The sequence below is a fragment of the Solea senegalensis genome, linkage group LG16 (genome assembly GCF_019176455.1).
Source record: "Solea senegalensis isolate Sse05_10M linkage group LG16, IFAPA_SoseM_1, whole genome shotgun sequence".
NCBI lineage: Eukaryota > Metazoa > Chordata > Actinopteri > Pleuronectiformes > Soleidae > Solea > Solea senegalensis.
The window spans coordinates 10,361,118-10,380,491 of NC_058036.1; positions in this window are offsets into that span (position 1 = coordinate 10,361,118).

The window sequence follows — 19,374 nt, forward strand, 5'->3', positions numbered from 1 at the left end:
AGCTTGTCATTTCCGCTGAACTGACAATCCAGTCAGGTGGATGTATTGGAATCATTGTCTGGTTTTATTTTAAATTTTACTGGGGAATTGTCCCGGTGTACCCAGCCTATTGCACAGTTACTTATTTCTACCTAATTTGAAATTCCTTTTCAAAAGGAGAACATGGTAGTATTGATGCCGCCTTATAGGTGTATTCACACCTGACCTTACCGCTGAACACTTGTGACTGGATGTTAATACCGGGTTTGAATGGGGGTCACACTCCCGGCGTGTACTTTATCTCCTTTGACTGAAGTGCACAAGTCAAGTGGCTGACATTAGAATAACACAGCAGATTTGAGACGGCCAGGGTTTTGCAGGTGCCGCAGCAGCTAAATCCTGCCAATAGAGCGGGGCAGATTAGGCAAGTCAAAAGTGATCATGAGTAATTGGTTATATCACCTCGAGCACCTCACCAAGGTCTTATCCCACAGTAAGCCTCCTTATACACCTTCAGTGGACGGCTGCTTTGCTGGAACAGGTTTAGTGAGAGAGAGGGAGAAAGAGAGAGAAAGTTTGTGGTTCAGATGAGCAACTGAGGAGTTGTGGCTTCGGGCTGGGCATGATGAAAGAGAAGGAATTCACTTGTGCCAGCTAACACACAAATGCATCTTGATCCACTCTGGGGTATAGTGTTAGTTTTCATTAGAAGCTCTCCCCTTTCAGATAATTGAGCACAATACATGTGGAGTTCCACAGCAAGAAAAGATTGAATACATCATTAACCATGACTTCCCACACACAAATGCAGTAAACAGTGAGGAGGGAGATGGCACGGTGCTCCTCCACTCTTTCTCAAACTCTCCGCATCACTTCATTCAGCCGCGTCTTGGAAAAACTTCCACAAAGCCCTTCTAATTGGTAATCCCACAGACACAGAGATGATGATCAGAATTAGCCTGTATCTCAGTGCCTTTTAATGAAAGGAGTGTTTTCTGTATAATTTAATCAATATTGGAATATCTGCCAATTAGCAGCATTACTTTAGTGTGCGTTTGAAAATCAGGAGCCGGCTCATTTATCGTGGCCCCATCTCACACACTGGTTGCATTACAAATGCGATAACAATGGCTGATTTTTGATTTTCGCCGTTGAGAAATGAGAGGAGAGGGCGGTGTCCTAATTACACTCTATTCAAAGTGTTGATGAGGTCTAACCAGCAAAATTAATTAAAAACTTTTTTTCCCACTATATTCTCAGTCAAGATTAGAATCATGACATTTGGAGTATTTAATCAAAAATACGTTTTGCAATTAATTAACAGCTCATTTGCATATGTGTATGTTAATTTGAAGGATGGGATTTCAATCACGCATCTTGAGCAAAACCTCATCAGAAAGTTGTTTGTTTTCATTCTGTATGTTAAAAACATCAGCTTCTGGGACAGAGCAGTCATTTTTTATGTTCGATTAAATCCTAATCTTAAATTCTGTCATCCCTCACAGTCACACTCTCACACTTATCTAAGCCTATTTTTCGTTAATTGCAGATACATGAGGCCAAACGTTTGCAAATAGGTTTCGGATGCTTTCATCTCGAGAAGGATTAGGCTACGCAGTCGGCTAATGTACAGACACTGTAGCCAGTTAAAAACAGAGGGAAGAGAAAGGTTGGGTCCTCATCTGCAAGTTTCCCTCCTTGTTCTTTTCTCGCTTCCTTCACCGGACCGCAAAGGGAATAGGAGAATCAATTAAAGGCACACATTACAGAGAGAGACAGCGAGTCTTTTTAGTGCTGAGGTTAATGGTGAGTTATTGTATGAGAATGACTCTGTGAACATTGCTTAATTTCCCTCCTCCCTCTTCTCCTCCTCCTCCCCTCCCTCCCTTCCAGTTCCTCTCCTCACTGTGGTTAATAGCTATCTTAAGAGCAATATGATGTATTACTCTGGGCTCTCTCGGGGGGAATGTGGGGGGGAACCCGGGGGGCTCTCGCACTGACTGAATCCACTTAAGACGGCGTGGAGATTCCATGGTCACACTCGCCTTATTCAAGCTGCACTTGGCTCCCCCCCTGCGAGCCCCCTCTGCCCCATGAATATAATGGGCAATTAACCACTGAGGTCCATATTTAAATTTAAAGTTAATCTTGGTCAAACGAGTAAAACACACAGGTATGCAGAAGCGGTCTTGGGTTAAACAGAGGGGAGTGGATGGTGGTCCCTCAAGTGTCAGCAGAGGGTGGCTGACAATGCTGGAGGTGGAGAAGCTGACTGACTAATGATACTGCAGCTCTCATGAACTGCCCGGAATTTAGAAATTTTGAGATACATAGCGAGACATTGTACCGGTGTGCCGACAAAGAACAATGTCATTGAACGCGTCACAACAGACAACAACGTAACAAACAACAGCGGAACAGCTCTACCATTACTGTACTATCACTCTGGTACACCAAGGGAAGGGTACCAGATGGGGCTGGTTATTTTACTGAATGGAAACGCAAAAAATAAAATAATAATACTGAACCAAATCAGTCCACTCAGTGAACATGCCAATAGTGGACTCCTCCACATTTGCTCACAAAATCTAAGTGGCTCAATATGTAGTTGGTATGGAACCCTCAGTGGCTAGAGTGCATGGTGGTAATGAAAGCACTATCTAATCCTGGTTAAAAGCAGTCAGCAAAATCCTAACTTAATTGTATCATAACTGCTGTTTCCCTTGAGAATGTTATACATGTTTCATTGTTGACATTTGCTTGTTGCTTAAAAAGGAAAACAATAAAAGTGTCATGACAAAAAAAGCCCAAAACAATGGAAGTTGCAGTTAGCTGCCAGGGGCGACTCCGATGGTTGCAGTTTAATTGAGTTTCTACTTCTCGCTTGATTTACAACATAAGTAAACATTTTACTGAGCAGTAAATGGTCTCAATCACTACTTTCAGGTCTTCTTCAGTAGAACATGGTGTGTGTCAATGTTGAAAATGTATGAGGCGCCGCATAGGCCATAATTCCTTTTTTACCTCACACATAGACAATTTTACCTCTCACATATCTCTTTTAGCTCTTACATTAACTTTTTTTAGCTCTCACATTCACTATTTTTGGCTCTCACGTACACAACTTTACCTCTGACATACACGATGTTACGTTACACATTCACAATTTTACCTCTCACATACACAAAACACCTCTCACATACACTCTTTTAGCTCTCACATTCACTATTTTTGGCTCTGAAATTCACTATTTTACTTTACACTTTACACAATTTTAGCTCTCACATACACTCTTTTACTTCGTACATATACAAAAAAACCTCTCACATATTTTTTTTTTAGCTCTCAGATACACTATTTGTGTGTGGGTGTGTGTGTGAAGCATTTTTGTGTGAATGCAAGGTACAAAAAAAGAATGTGTGAGAGTGGAAGGCCTTCCGGCCATGTGACAAAAAGCAGGAACTGTGAACAGGTACCGCATCATGACGGCTGGAAGAGAACGAGAGCGCCTCGGCCAAGCTGCCGCTTTATTGAACAGTCTGCTATCTTCACCAGAAGCCATTCAGAATGTATCATATAATACATCACTTCAACAACCTGCTACAACTAGACATGCCTCAGTTGACGGTGAAATCACGTCACTGTTCCCCTCTGGTCGTAGCAGTACTAACATGCCACTGATGGCAGCTAGAGAGGGACCTCGTTATCAGGCGCAGCAGTGCTTTACTGCGGTCAGCCGCACGTTCTGTTCTAGTGCACGAATATACTAACGTTTACGGTAATCGTAATAAAACCGCACTGAAGAGCTGGGAGTGACTGTGAGGAGTCCAAGATTCAAAGAGGATTACTCAAAATGTACACAGTAAAAGTATTTCATATTATTCATACAGGTAGTCTAGGTAGTACTTAGTTCAGTAGTGTTTGAATATTGGTCCCACAGCGTGGTCCTGTGTTTTGCTCCAACAGTGGAATGTTATGCAGGTGATGCACCTTATAATCAAGATTCTAGACTCATTGTGACTTTTATTGTATGAATACAGCAGCAGTTAAATCAAATTGTGACCACACATTTAACTGTGCAAAACAATGTCAGTATAAATATAAACGAAGAGCTCAGAAATGTATAGCAATAAAAAAAAGCATTATTAAGCATATTTGTGTGTATTTACAAATTCACAATAGGATAAAATGCATGTTGAATGCACATATACACAGTAATCAACTCTGTAACTGTATTTGACAAAGTAACTTATGTTGCATCATAACCTTTGGAACCAAAAGAAGTACTGGCTCATTGATCTACATCGTCATGTTTACGGATGTAGTTTGTGACCATGTGTCAAAATGAAAATACAAGCTGCAAGCAGACAACAGCTGCAGGCCAACCTGTTTCATGGTTTCATACCTATGAAGTCAAATACAAAATAATTCTCATCACAAAAAAATGACATTGTACAAATGCTGAGAAATATTATTTTAAAATAAATAAAAATGTAGCTATATTTAAGTAGACTGATTTACTCTAATTCAAAATGACCACTTACAGACTTTAAAATACTGTCAATTTCATAGGAAATTATCTATGTTTCCAACACAGCTGTTGAATTTGTTTTTCATTTGTTCTCAACACACTTCAGTTACATTACATTGCATGTCATTTAGCAGACGCTTTTATCCAAAGCGACATACAATAAGTGCATTTAAACATTTGGGTACAAATAAGAGCTAGAAAGCTAGAAGTAAGTAAGAGCTTCAAGTAAGTTAAACTATGAAGTGCAGTTACAAAATGGGCAAAATGTTGGATAATTTTTCAGTGCTTCTGTGCAGCAGAAGTGACTGAGGGAACATGGCGTGCATAAAGTTCTGTTACACATAGATTCATGATTGTTATTTGCCATTTCCTCATTAAGCAAAATAAAATAAGAAATAAATACCTACATCCAATAATAAAATCAGGATAATGAAAAAAGACATTTTACAGTAATTTACAGGTACGATCAGTCTGAAGTGCAGAAGATTACACACAGACACATTGTGAGGTTGGGTGGGGGAAGGGAAGAGAGCTACAACGAGTGTCTCATTACAGTTCAGATTTTGTTTTGTTTTTTACATTTTAACTTTGTGAAATGTCCTACTGCATCCCTGGTAGTGAGGTGGTTCAGTTGTCTCTGTTTCTCGTGATTCTGGATTAAAACGTAAGGAGCTATGACAAGGGACAGCGATGAAGCAACTAACTGCTAACCACTAGTGCTGTTATTACCATCGTACCAAGCTGAACTGCTCTGGGAGGATTTTTGCTAAAAATGCCCATCCATAGTTTAAACTTGGCCTAACACCAGTTTACATCTGTCGTTTTTTATCTGCAATGGGAATCACAATTCAATTGTTCAATTAATGTTTTAATCAGCTATAGCTCTACATGTCAATGCAAACATGACAGTCCCTATAAACCAGGTAATTCCATCATCTACTACATTATTTTGTCAGCATAGCCATGATGTGTGTACCAGTCTATGTTTTTTTCAGTGTCATGCTATTGTGTGTTTAAGGCGCAATCTAAAATCCTTTGGTTGCTGCTGAGCTTGAAAGAGGTGAGAAGAGTGTGGTGAAATATAAAGTGTAACCACTGTGACACTGTCAGTTGCTCTCCGTTGTGCTTTCCTCTGTCGGGTGCTGCACTTACACTCTGCCACTTTGGTTGTTTACGGCACGTTTGTGATGTTGAACACAAGTCACTAAAGTGAAAAAAAAACACAGGAGATAACCCCCTCAACAGGCAGTGAGAAAGGAGTAAAACATTTATTTTGTATTGGATTAACTCATGTTTTAAATCCTGCATTCACTTCCTGAGTGAAAGAGGTATATGACCAGCTATGACCATCGCTGCTATTTAGCGCTTTTCTATTCTTGATGACCTCTCAAAACTGCTTTACACTACAGCTTTTGCCATTCACCCATTTACACAGCACATCTATTTTTGTTTCTATTTTCTATCAACCATCTGTCACAACACAAGGCACATAGACTAGTGGAGCTGGGAATCGAACCCACAACCTTCAAGTTGATAGAGACTCGCTCTACCACTGACCCACCATCGCCCTGAATCTAAAACACTAATGGCGCATTTCCACCGGCTCTACTCGCCTCGCCACGGCACGGTTTAAGTAGCGTTTCCATTAGCCTAGTACCTGGTACCAGGTACTATTTTTAGTACCTGCTCAGACGAGGTACCAAGCTTGCTTAAAAGCAGGTACTATGTGATGATTGGTCAGACTGCCGGAGTCCCATCACAGGAAGAGACCTCCCACACAGAAATCAAGCCAAACAGTGTCGAACTGTAGATCACTTAAAACTACTTAACAATCCTAACAATGTGGGTTAATCTCCAACAACTACCAGGGAAACCTCTATATTTAACAGGAGTCTTTTAAAGTGGAGTGGTGTATTTAGGGACAGCGCTGCTGATCGTGAGCCACAGACCGCTGCCGCTGTAGTCTGTGGAGTAGGAGGCTGGACTCCGGAGACGTGTGGACAGAAATCAAGTCGAACAGTGCGGAATTGCAGATAAATGAACTACTTAACAATCCCAAAAAACGTGGGTTAATCTCCAACAACTACAGAAGTGTGGTGTAAAGTCACTAGTCACTCGTGTGTGTGTGTGTGTGTGTCGTGTATAAAACAAGTCACCGCAGTCTCACTCAGCCGTGCAGTGATGACTCCGCCCACGTTAAGTAGGTACTTTTTTGTAATGGAAAATGCAACCTAATCGTGCCGTGTCGTGCCGAGGCGAGGCGAGCCGGTGGAAATGCACCAGCTGAACACTGCACTTTCACATTACACATTTATTACTGTGTTATAATGTAACATATTGATCAGCTGTGTTCTTTTATAAATGCTGGCACTGTCGCTCTTTCGTCTTCCTCTGTCCACTGCTTGAAGTGCAGTGTGAGCGACTGTGAGGCCCGTCTCACTGAGCACCTCACACAGCTGCAACTTGATGTAAGATTTCACTGCCATGCTCCCTGCGCTGCTCCCCACTCTCCCTCCCTCATATTCTTTCTCAATCAGCTCTCAGTCCACTTCTTGGCATTTATCAAAATTAGGCACTGGGCAGAGTTAGCCTCAGAAGAGGGGGTTTAGGTACAATGTGAAAACATCATTTAAAAAATTAAAATAATGAATGAATTACAATAATATAATTAGCAAATATAAAATTAAATTGGATTTTGTGTGTAGATTTTGTCCTTAGAACACATTTTTTATTGTGTGTTAGTTTCATATAAATCCACAATGAAAATGAGGGTGCATTCTTCAACAACTTGGTGCTATAATGTGAATTTATGATTCCTCACAATTTTAAGTAATAGCACTCCCAAACGGGTGCTACGAAAAGGCTCAGGAAAGTGCAGCTGTCGGTCAAACAATTTGCGCACACCCACAACGTCCTGAAAGGTCTTGTGAGAAAACACTGTTGTGGGTGGATAAGGTGCACAGAGGCTTTAAAGATCTACTCACCCACTTCTAAAAATAACATGATTTCTTGTGGACATGTTTACTGTCCACAGTGGTCTGTGTAGATTTTCTGGCCACTTATTTTACAAGATTTTTTTACTTTTGCACCCTCGTGTGTTCAGCTGGAGTTGTCTCCCTGTCTTTAATTTTGTCTTTATAGATCAATTACAAGTTGTTTGTCTGCTCACACCTGGCTTCATCTCCTGTGATCATTTCACTTCCGCTGTGGTGTGTGCAAATACAGGAGCTGCTGGTCAACTGCTGCCTTATTTGGAAGGTATGTCACTTGCATAAATCCCAACAAAAGATTTACAGCACTGAAGTCTCAACATAACACATTTTAACTTACTGTTGGAGGCAGGAGTGGATCAACAATTCATTAACTGTGCTGTGAGGTAAAATCTCAGATCTCAAACTTCAGTTTTCAGTGGAAAAACACAGTTTAATGCAACATAATAATAAAATACCTAGTTTGGGAGCAGCATGGGACCATGAGCTTTGACTCACTTCCTCATTAGGCCTCTGATCCTCTCCTAAATCGCTTGGTATTTCAGCTTTTTTTCTAATTTGCATACACCACGCACCAATCAGCTGTTTTTAAAAAGTGTGACATCATCCGACTCGCTCTCTCGCACACACACACACTTGAGCTGTGACTGATACTGCAGCAACAGCTCTCAGCTCATCAATGCCTTTATCTGTCTCATGTATCATAAACACAACATGTCCTGTATCTATCTCTATGTAAAAGCACTAGAATGTTGTCTGTTCTGTTTTTTTTTTTTAACTAATAAGGGTTTAATTGTGAAAAATTTGCAGGACCAGTGTATCTGTGCCCTCAAATCAAAGAGTCCTGGCATTTTACTGAGTACAGAGGAATGTTTAGAATATTACCAATTATGTTGATTTTCAAAGGAAAAACCTATGCAAAGTGTCATTAAAACAACATGAAATGGTACTGTATTGAACGGTATGAATGGTATGAAACGGAAACAGTATTCAATATGAATACTGATACTGATAGAGTTCAGTCGGGTGACAGCTTCCTCTGAACCTGCTGGTTCAGGTTCGGAGAGACCTGTAACGCCTCCTACAGGGGAGTGTGGTGAACGGTCCGTGGTTGGGGGCACTGCGTTCGTCATCTGCCTCAGTGAGTGAGAGGGGGAGTGGCTGCAGTAGAGCGGCGAGAGCAGCGAAAGCCAATGCAAGCTTCTTTTACCGGTATCTTTTGCATTACTTCCCCAAACAACGTCAAACTTGGCACTGCACTTACTCGTGCCCATAGCAAGACACCTGTCAATTAAACCATTGGTTCAAGAGATATGCAAATAACACACACACACACACAGACTGGAATGTACTGTATTTCATGTCAAACAAATGTTTTCAGTGAAATTGAGCGTCTTGGCAAAAGGGGTGTGCCCAGATGCAGCGCTGACCATGTGTGACCACTGAAAATGGTGGAGAGTAGAGGAAGGTGGCCCCCAGCAAGTGTGCTGACTGGAGAGTGAAGAGATCCAGGGAGGGTCCAGGGGTGAGGGAGGTTTTAGCCAAATTATTAAGTCTTTGTGTGTGTGTGCGTGTGTGGGCCAGTTACTACTCATGTTGTGGGGACATCAATCTGTTTACACAGTCACAGGACTTGATTGTTGTCCCCATAATGGCAATTCTTACATTTTAAGGTGAAGACATGTTGTTTGGTTAGGTTAAGGTTAGTGTAAGGCCATTTGTATTTATGCTTAAAGTTACAGAGACTGAGTTTCTATTGAGCCATCACCACCACCAGGTGTGAAGTTTCATTGACTCAACACAGCTGAGTAAGATTTAAGCCAGATGTAAACCAGCATTTCCCAGTGTGCATTTGGACTTTCTGAGTATCCTACAGGACTACTCAAACTAAGTTAAGTATCCTTTCTTACTTATAGGTTGCTTTCTCATTGGTTGCTATAGTATCTGGGTCTCTGACTTTTTACTTCTCTGCTAAGTTAAGGTTAAAGTTGTATTGTTGCTGTATGACTGAGTTTGTATTGAGACATCACCACCACCAGATGTGAAGTTTCATTGACTACAAGGGTGTGGCTAACACAGCTGTAACCAACCAGCTTCTACTCAGGTGATTTAAAAAGCAGCATTCAGTTTGAAGCGGCAGACTCTTCAGACAAAGGAGTCAGGAAGACTAAGTACCTTTCTGCAGTTGTTCCTACCTTTCACATATGAGCACTTGTTCCATTCCTGTTCATGTTTCTTCTCGTAGATATTACAAACTTCCCATTCACTCACCGCACCACCGTAATCTATCCTCTGTCACCCCTTTATCTCAAGATCAAGTTATATCCCTAATAACCTCTGCCTGCCCCACCTCCTCCTCCCTTCTCACCTTTTTCAGTTAATTGCTTCTGATCATCGTCCTTTCCTCACCCATCTCATTAACACAGCTTTATCCTCTAGTTGCTTCCCTGACTCTCTTAAAGAGGCCAGAGTGACCCCCTCCTCAAAAAATCCACCCTCGACCCGTCTGAGGTAAATAAATACAGACCTGTCTCTCTTCTTCCACATCTCTCCAAAACTCTGGAGTGTGCTCTCTTTAATCAACTCTTGTCCTACCTTCACCGGAACAACCTTCTTGATACTCAACAGTCTGGTTTTAAGGTAGGTCACTCAACCAAAACTGTTCTTCACACTGCCAGGGCTGCCTCTCTCTCCTCTGTGCTCATCCTCTTGGACCTTTCTGCAGCGTTTGACACAGTTAACCACCAGATCCTGACTTCCTCCCTTCAGGAACTAGGTGTCTCAGGCTCTGCACTTGGACTACTCTCATCCTTTCTTCAAAACCAAACATACAGAGTAACCTAGAGAGGATCTGTGTCGGGCCCTTGTCCTCTTACCACTGGGGTCCCTCATGGTTCTGTCCTGGGCCCTCTCCTCTTCTCTCTGTACAACAACTCTCTTGGTTCCATTATTCACTCTTATGGTTTTTCCTATCACAGCTACTCTGACGACACCCAACTCATTCTCTCTTTTCCCAGGTGTGAAACACATGTAGCAGAACAGAAAGAATTCCACTTACCTGTACATCGCACTTATGTGTAGCACTTTATAGCTTGGCATACTTGAAGCACTTACTTACTTCTAGCTGTTGTTTGTACCCAAATGTTGAATTGCACTTGTTGTACGTCGCCTTGGATAAAAGCGTCTGCAAAATGACATGTAATGTAATGTAATGTTGAAAAAATCTCCAGGAAATTAATGCAAATCAATGTATTGTCCTCTGAAGTCATGGAAACCAGACTGTGTGTTTGTGTGTGTGAGAGCAGGAGAGAAAGAGAGCATGCCTCCAGTACAAACCCCATCTTAACCATTATGTTGGTAATCATGTGTTTGCATGTTTGTGATCAGGGTTTAATGGCGGCGACAGCGCCGGGTCCCAGCCTCAGTACTGAATGAGCTATTACCTAATGAAATCTGAAGAACGCTTGGCAGCGACCAGGCCATGTTGGCGCCGGGCACCGGTAGACCATTCCAACACACAGAAGCGATGCCATCGTATTTAGGACCAGCGCTTATCGTTATGTAAGATGGGGCCAATGTGTGCTCTGCGCCCTGATTGTCTGAGTATACTATCATTAGCAGACTGACTTTTAATGAGACAAATGCTGGTTGAATGCCTCGTCACATGACTTTCCAGCACTAACACTGGAAAAAAAAAGAAGAAAATCTTGTTGCTTGCTGTTTTTGTTTTTTTAACACTGTAACATAATTATATGTCAGATGTTTTAAGTCTAGACAGTGCATTTACACTTGTTGGCTGCATACATGAAAAGTGAAAACTAAACACGTGAAAATTAGGGCCAGAAATAACTTTTTTTTCCCCCTGTGGTTTCATACAGTAGTCTGTGATGATGGTGAAAGAAAGAAAAAATACCACATGCTGTTCACACACATAGAACATACATGTTTTCATAATGCTGTAAGAAAGGCCTTAATGTTTTCCATGCCTTCTTTGAGGAGTAAATCTGTGTGTGTGAGTTTCCATGCGTGTGTGTCTCTCGGGGAGAAGTGGGACCATGTACTGTACGTTTGAGCTCATGCACACGTTCACACATATCCACATGAATGAATAATTGCATACGTTGAGCACGCTGGCAAAGGCACGCTGCTCACACACATACTTACACACGCACACATGCCTCCTTACAGAAAATCGTGCACACAGTATGTGTCAAAATAAAAGTTTGCTTACCTTGTCAATGTCATCATACTGCCCTCTTTTGTCAGCTCGAGTCAGAGAATACAACAACAAAAATATTCTTTCTTCCATCTCAGGCAGCATTTCACTTTATCATTTAATTCCCCGCTAGTCAGATTCTTATTTGTATGTATTTCCGTTATTATTATTATTATTATTGTTATTATTATAATGATAATAATAATAATACAATTATAATTATAAGTATTACTACTAAATCTCTGCTAATGATTACAAATTAGAATGCAAGCTGCACTGGGACTACACAACCCTCTGCTTGCTGATTTAAATGTAACTGTGGTTATAAATTCAGCCCTCAGTAATTGTTAATCAATAGCGTATCGAGCTTTACATCCAGTCACTAACCTCAGTGGCTTTCAGTGATCAGACGGCAGTGTCCTGTGTCAATCATGCCGCTTCTTGATCGTTTAAAGCCCATCAATGGCTTCATCATCGGCACACAGGAACCACAAATAAGACTGTGGAGACTCGGTGCAGATTAGTCATTTCAACACTTTGTGGAAAGCATCAACCTTTAAAGCACGAGAGCTTTTGTTATTATTATTTATGTATTATTATTATATTTACGTCTTAAAAATTGGCATGATCGTCATATTTGATATGAAGGTAAAGGTTGAGGCGATAAAGCATTAGCTCATATTTACAGTATATTGTGGTCAAATTTTAAATACACAGCAACACCATGACAGCACGTCTATAAATGATTTTATTCAACGTAAGTATGTTGATTTAATTACCATCAATCAACACATTCTGCACTCATCCATGATACAAGACAAAAAAAAAAAAATCAACATATGCTGCTCCTGGAGCTGAACATGCTGACAGCACTTTGTGAGTTACACCTACAGCTAAAACAAAACAACAACAACACAATACACAAACTGTTTGTTTGAAGGACATTCTGTTTATTAGCTCTCGGTGAGTCTGTCAATTGATCGATCAATGGATTGGAAAGGAACATAAAGAAGAAAACAAACAACCATATTTTTTTTAGAATGAATAATTCAGTAATGAAAAGGAAGAAACAAATGATATGTCTGTGTGCAGTGTGAGGTTTTTAAATGATTTGTTCTTTTCCATCAATGTTTTTCTTTTATTTAAAAAAATGTTTGGAAAAAAAATGCAGATTAATTTTCTCTGTGTTTCAGAGATTAATCAACCAGGTTCACCTGCAGAAGAAAACAATTTGAGCCCATATTTTGTATGAGTGATGTGAAGAAGGCATCTGGTTGTTTTATGATGATGATGATGATGACGATGAAGTTTTCAGTGTGAATCCTGCTTCGGTTTTATGTTCAATTCATATCATCAAGATCCGTTTTTTTTGTTGTTGTTTTTTTTGCAATTTTAGTTTTCACATACATAATCAAACTTTTACAACTAAAATAAATTCTAACAATTTGACATTTTATCCAAAGTGGCCTCTGTGCACATCTGTAAACAATCTTTAATACCATATGTTTGTTTTTGCCTCAAAATGAATGATGTGTAATTAATGACATTTAAGTGGCAGGCAAAATGAAGATAAACAAAATGAATCTTATTTCGAGTTATTGTTTATTTTTAATTATTCATTACCCTCAGTGAATGCAGTTTCACAGAACAAAGTTTGTATATTTAATTTTCTGAAATCACTCTATTGTGAATGAATCAAATCCAATGCATTTTTTGTTGTCAGTAAAAATGAGCAAAAAACAGTGAAAGTTGTTTTGATGTCAGTAATTTACAAAATAACATGATAGAATAAGTGAATATGTAGAGGCACATTTGATACCACAGAATCACTGATGTCTCTGAGCCAGAGTCTGCTGCCACTGTGTGGAATAGTTTTATAGTGAAGGGCTCCCCAAGTGGACACATGTGGTACCAACTCTTGCCTCACTCCCACAGTACAGTGTGAGCGCTGCTCTGAGTAATTACATGTATCATATAATTTTAACTGAAAGTGATGGCTGTAGATTATTTCAACCGTTTCATCCAGCTAATCTGTGGCATCAGCCTGAGGCAGACACGTGGCAGTGAGGGTGAAGGTGATGGAGCACAGGTTGGTCCAGCTGCTGCGCTGCCTTCACATCACATAAAAAGGGGGGCTGGGGTAATTCCCACTTTTGGGAAGTGCTTTTGATGCTGGATGTCAGTGAGAAGCCTGTACTGTCCTTCAATCTTTAAATTTTTATCTCCAGTCACACAGGTTTCCTTGCAAATTCACAATCCTCTTAGTGGCCACTGCTTCTTCCTCCACTAATGCCATCCACGCCACTTTATCCATTTAAGGAGGACAATGACTCCCATGAGCTGACCGCTGGGATTAGCCAATGTAAGGGTGCAAGAGGTGAGAGTGAGCTCATCGTGTCTCAAGTGATTCTAATCCTGTCAGGAGTGAAGATTTGGGATTATTTCTGCAGAATATTTCATAAGTGGACAAGCCTTGTTTTGCTTTTATTAGACCAGATCATAATACAATTACATTTAAACCTGCAGGGTTTCTTACTCCTGGTTCTGGGGACCGATGGTGAAAGCTGGCCATTTAAATCAGGTGTGTTGGAGCAAAGAGACATCGAGAACATGCAGGGCAGTGGCTCCCGCAGGACCAGGATTGCAAAAGTCCTTAGAATCACTATGTCAACATCACTGTGTGGTGCAAAAAAAGAAAGAAAGAAGAAAAAAAAAAAAGCAGCTACATGTGAGCTTTTTTCTCGTTCTCGTCTCACCTCATCATATTTTGTTTCCTTCCTGTGCTGAGACAGGTCCTCTGCTGAGAACCACAGTCAGGTGTCGGCAAACTCGGCCAATACTCACACACATCACTATTGGCAGTGTGTGAGTATGTGTTTTCAGGGGGATGAAGCTCGCTGTCATAAAACAGGTTCACTGTTGAAACTCAACGACCAAAAAAAGCAGTTTTTAAATTCAAATAAGAGTTTCATGTCAGAATGGTGTATTGTAAATGTGTACTCCTTCTCTTTTAGCTTTATATATCTAGTAAAAATGAGTATAGCAAATTATTGATGATGACAAAATTGCATTACTATACAGATAATGACAATGGTTCAGAATTTTTTCCCACATAATACGTTATTTGTGAGTTCTGCAACTAATGTGTATATAACTTTGAAACAATCGTTCAAAGTTGATATTTAGCTCTTCTGAGGTTATTCCATGGCTAAGTCAGTACATTTTGTTTTATGAAAAAGAATCATTGTGTTCATCTTAAAATGTCCCATCTTCAGTTTCAAACATGATCTCTGATGTGTTTCTTTCATTCATTAGTTTTGTTATTTGACCTCATCAGTTGAGTGCTTTACACAATAGTTTTAACAGTGCATACATGCAAGAGTGAGCATGTCTAAAGAAACAAGTGGGAAACAAAACAACTGTTCAGTAGGGGGTGGGCAATATGAGTTTAAGATTATAACATAGTATTTCATCATGATATGGCAATGATCATATGACTGATGAATTGATGATGTCTTGATATGGAATAATATATAATTTGCAATGAGATGCAATGCAAACCAGATCTATACATATTAAAAACAGACAGAAATAAAATATAATAATGCAATTGTAATGTTGAATGTAATACATTTAAGAATATGACAGTTGAAATTGGTCTTCTTATTACAAAAATAAAAAATACTAATATAATACAAACACACACTGTATATCACCTTGTCCCTCAATCACGGCCATATGTAAGTTTTGAGTCTGAGACCTCCAATGTGGGTAATAACACTAAGTAATAGTAGTCAGTAAGAAAATGAGGCCTTGCTTTCACATTTATATGCATGTATGTATACATATACAAATGTACATATACATATGTAAAGATATCTGTGCCAAACATGACCTCACTTGAAAAGAAATGAACTAGTATGGATGTGGCCTAAACCAAAATCACAATGGGCATCTAATAGGATGAACACATGAATGAAACACTAAGTCAGGGCACAGGGAGAGTCATTGTTTCATCTCAAGGCCTCGGCTATTATGTACACATGGAGGTTGGACGTATGGTGGTTGGATGGGTTCTCAGAGAACCTTCCAGTGCGAAGAGTCTTCAAGGATCTGCTCTCTACTGACACCAATGCTAGTGCGATTCAGTCATTTTATACCTTTTCACATTCAAGCGTTTTCAATATATAATACTACGTAACAAATATTCTTCTCCAATTAAGAATAAATGAACAGCCACAGCATGACTCAGATTTTACATATATATCTGATCCACTCATTTTGATCGCCTCTTGTTGTTATTACACTGAGACTTTTGGGCTAGCCCTATTTTCAGGTGGCAATGCTACTAAACACGCTACATGCATGCACACATAGAAGTGTATGGCAGTGCCGTCATTTGCAGACTACTAAGAAAATCACTGTCTTTCTCCCACATCATGTCACTCTCCTGTCAAGAGGAAACGTACCATTGAAATGTAGGTGATTTGAGTGCAGCGCCACCACACATGGGTGGCAACCGCAGGGAGAGCATTAGGTTCATTGGTCAAGACATTGACAAATGTTCTGAAATGTGTATGTAATTAGCAAATTATCGCATATTGAATATTTGACTGTTATTAGGATATTTATTTCAGGAACCTCATTGCACAGAAAATCACAGAAAATGTCTCATAGTAGACTTTAAGGGGAGTCCAGCTCCCTTTTGCCACCCTGTAATTCAAACCACGACCTAATCCCTAGGTATTATGTTACATATGACAAGCTAACCCCGAGCACTCACCCTCTCTCTGGTGGGGAAACTCCTTCACGGTGGAGCCGAGCTGTTGGACACTAGGCCCTTTGCTGACAACGCCTGGGCCGTAGACAAAAGAGGCCTCTCCTTAGCTTGTCAAGATAACGCCACAGCAGCTATTGTAAAGTTGCGAGGCTTTTGTGTCGTCGCTTTCTCTGCCGGTTTTGCAAAAGACCCGCATGTACAGTCAAACGCACACACACACACACACACACACAAGCACAAGCGCACAAAGACGACAGAGAAATGTGACAGAATTGGACTCTGAAGACGCCGCTCAGAGAGAGAGAGCGATGGGATGGTGGGGACAAAAGAGGAGCATTTCAAAAAGCACTTTTGAATGCCCATATCAAAGGCAGCCAAGGAAAGAAAAGTGTGTGTGTGGAGAAGAGAGAGAGAGAGCGAAAAAACACAAAATCATAAATAGTGAGTAAACAAGCAGATATGAAGTGAGTGGTTGAGCGGAGCGCGAGGAGAGAGAGGTGTCATAGCATCTTAACCACGTTCACAAGGTGTCTTTTCTCCACTACACACACACACACACACACACACACACACACAAGGCCAGGTTATCGCACACACGTACAGGAGAAATGACTTTTCTCTTGGTGTTGCGGAAGGCCGGCAGGTGTTTGCGTGAGGCAGCTTCAGCAGAGTAGAGTGAGGAGATAACAACCAGAAAAACAAGCCCCCTCCACCTCCACCTCCTCCTACTCCACTGTTTCATTTTTCTTTTCTTTTTTTCTCCTCTGCTCAGAGTGGGGTTTTCTCAGGATGGCAACAGTCAGACAAAACCCACAAGGTCGCACGTCTTTCTTTCAGCAGAATGATGCAAAAGGCTGCCATATGAGAAGAAAACTGTATTACCCACCACAGCGCTTTACTGTCATTGACCCAGTTTGGAGGAAATAAGTGAGCTGGGAACATTCTCAGTTTTACAGTTGAACTGGTTCAGCAGTTTGAATGTTGCACCTAGTTCTGCCATTTCTGTGTGAGTGTGTGTGTGTTCCAGGTATCGCTGCTGCTGCGATGACCCGGACACGCTACTCACAACACGTGTTGACACGGACACAATATGGGGCCGTGTAGGTATTGCAGGTTGGTCATGAAAATGTATTAAATTTGCTGAACAATGCTGTGTCTTTGGATACCGCCCTGCACTCATACATGATAACATGATTTATCATTATTACCGTCGCGGATGTCTACCTCTTCTGTCTCTTCACTCGGGTTGAGCTAACAGCTAAGCAGGTGAGCCAGGTGAAGCCATAATTCCAGATTCCGTTTCAGATGCTTTGGTGTCGTGATTGTCCACTCACAACAAAACAAAGACATTAAAATGTTATGTTAATCTCAACTATTTTATATTTCTGATTTAGTGTGGATGTTAGACCAAGCTGCGATCACTGTGCCCTCTATTGGCCCATGTGATTGTTACTTCAGATGGCATGATGGGCTTCTGTATATTTTGAACTTAAATGGGGTTTTGAGGTTCAAGTTTGAACCACACTCTTCAAATTTAAACAGATATCCAAATGTATGATCAAAAGTGACAGCCCTAATAAAGCTCCTTATTTATAGAGGTTGAATCATCTAAATAAATTAAAACATATATAGGAGGTACGTACACGCTTTAAAGGATCTGCTCATTCGCTACATTCAGTTTGAAGTCCCAATGTTGAAGAACATGTCTCAGACTTTCCTTTCCATCACATTGTTGAACTGTCACCTGAAGCTTGTGTGTGTTTTGTGCCACAAAGGCTGACAGCTGTAACTACAAAGAGAAAATATAGGGAAAGAATATTATAATCTGTTGTCAAAAATGAAATATATGATCATCATCAGTAAGATCATATTACCAATATTCCTTTTTCATTAAAAGATGCATCATTGTTGTCCTCATATTAGTGCTTTTATATTTCAGTGTTTTAAATCGTATTGGTATTTTTGACTTTATCATTGTATTATTATTATTATTGTTGTTATTATTATTATTATTGTTATTATTATTCACAGTAGTAGTATTATTTATTACCATTTTGTGAGATGCAATCGTAATAATGATTGAATTACACACACACACACACACTGTACCATGTACCTCATATTTACATATATATGTTTTATATATTGTATGAACATACATCACATTTGTATTTATCATATGCAAACATATTATTACAAATATGTCACGTCTATCATACAGCATTATTATCACATATATGACCTATAAAAGTAGTATATGGATATATAGTACATATTCACATATGTTTAATACAAAGAGTATATGTCATTATGTACATACTGTATGTACATTTCCATTGAAAAAAATATTGTATATATATGCCTACAAACACTAAAATCACACTTTTGTTCTGAACAGTCACGGCACATTTCCATGCAGACATGTGACCTCACTCACATCAAGTACATGGAACCACAGACGCACTTTCTTTGCTGTTGTGTGTGTTTTTTGTTGTTGCTGGTGTTCAGGCTGTGTTGCCGCTCGTTCCTCTGAACGTGCCCCGCGCTCTCGGCTGATAGAATTCCACCCAGTTAACACTTTTGATCACAGAGGGGAGGCAACGATAACACACGAGCACGCTAATAACCAGATGCTGGAAACACTCACACGTAATTTAGCCGTTTCACAATCAAATGGAAGCTTCTCGAGGGCAAATTCCTCCTAAACTGCGCTGTGATACAAATTGACCACGCTAGAGAAACGCCAAACAACACTAAAGGCTCGCTCCTTGGCATTTAGTTTTTTCAGGTACAAAATAACTCTGAAACAATTAGTGATATGCACTTAACTGCTGCAGGACTTTTTTTTACTGAAAAATAATACAATGCTACATGTGTG